The sequence below is a fragment of the Galeopterus variegatus genome, unplaced genomic scaffold (genome assembly GCF_000696425.1).
Source record: "Galeopterus variegatus unplaced genomic scaffold, G_variegatus-3.0.2 Scaffold690, whole genome shotgun sequence".
In the NCBI taxonomy this organism is placed as follows: Eukaryota; Metazoa; Chordata; class Mammalia; order Dermoptera; family Cynocephalidae; genus Galeopterus; species Galeopterus variegatus.
The window spans coordinates 291,549-292,622 of record NW_007726801.1 but is presented as its reverse complement, the minus strand read 5'-3'; the positions used below and the strand labels follow the sequence as shown (position 1 = coordinate 292,622).

The window sequence follows — 1,074 nt, the reverse complement described above, 5'->3', positions numbered from 1 at the left end:
GCTGCGTTTCCATCTGTGGAATTATGCGCGGCGTGCCTAACACGTGCTTGGCACAGCACCAGGCACCAAGGGGGAGGGGCAGGGAGGGTCCCACCCTGGAGGTCCTTATGATCTTATGGAGGAGAAAAAGCAACCACACGTGAAATGACAACAATCTTAAAAGACAAAATTAAGTGCTAATGTGTGTAGCACAGATTATTCATGCAATAGGAATTCAGAAGCCAATGAGTTGAGAAAATGCTACAGCAAGTAAAGTACTTTGAAATTATAATGTTTCTCTGTTGGTGGTTCTGATGCTCTCCTTTTGCCTTTTTAGTCCCATAAACTTCAGAAAAGAACAACATTTTGGTTGTCATTCATCACACTGAACAGCATTTCAAAGAAGGGATGTGCCAGGAATATACTTTGTTAATGCTAAAGCAATACGTGAAAGCTTCTATTGTTACAATTAGTGGCAGTAAAAATATTAAAAGTATGCAAATTACTGATAAAGAAGGTAGGAGAAAGGGGTAAGAAAATTCTAACCACTTAAATGGGGTAGGGGATTACCGAGAAAGAAAGGGGGCCGACAAGAAGCGGCTGGGCTAGGGCACGCAGAATGCAGTCTGGAGACTTTGAAGACACGCTTCACCAAAGCTGCTTCCCGCCCCCGCCTCCAGTTCTGATAACTTCCTACCCTGTGAGAAACCCTTACAGCTCCTGTAGAAGCCCCGCATTGTGCATAAGTGCACAATGGAGCACGTGCTCTGATTTGAATCTATATGATGTTTTCTTTGTTTTATTGTTGGAAAACCCAGAACAGCACAAATATGTATAAAGTAAAGAATAAAAGCCCCCCTGGTTTTCCCACCTCCTCCAGCTCACTATGAACTGTTGGGTATGGACATTGCTAAATATTTTCTATGCATAGAGAGATACGCATGCATAATTATATATACTGTACATTTAGTGTTTTTGCAGATATGAGATCCCACCATGCATACCGTTCCGCACTGGCTTTTTTTAACTTAACGAAGTGGTTCAGCAACTCTCCAAATCAGCCCAGACAGAACAGCCTCATTCTTGCTAATGGCA

General features: G+C 42.6%; 1 protein-coding gene across 1 annotated transcript in view; it reads left to right on the top strand.

The window, feature by feature from the left end:
- TBXAS1 (thromboxane A synthase 1 (platelet)) overlaps positions 1-1,074 on the top strand; it is a 150,757-nt gene that overhangs the window by 81,852 nt on the left and 67,831 nt on the right. The gene's annotated exons all lie outside the window — the stretch shown is intronic.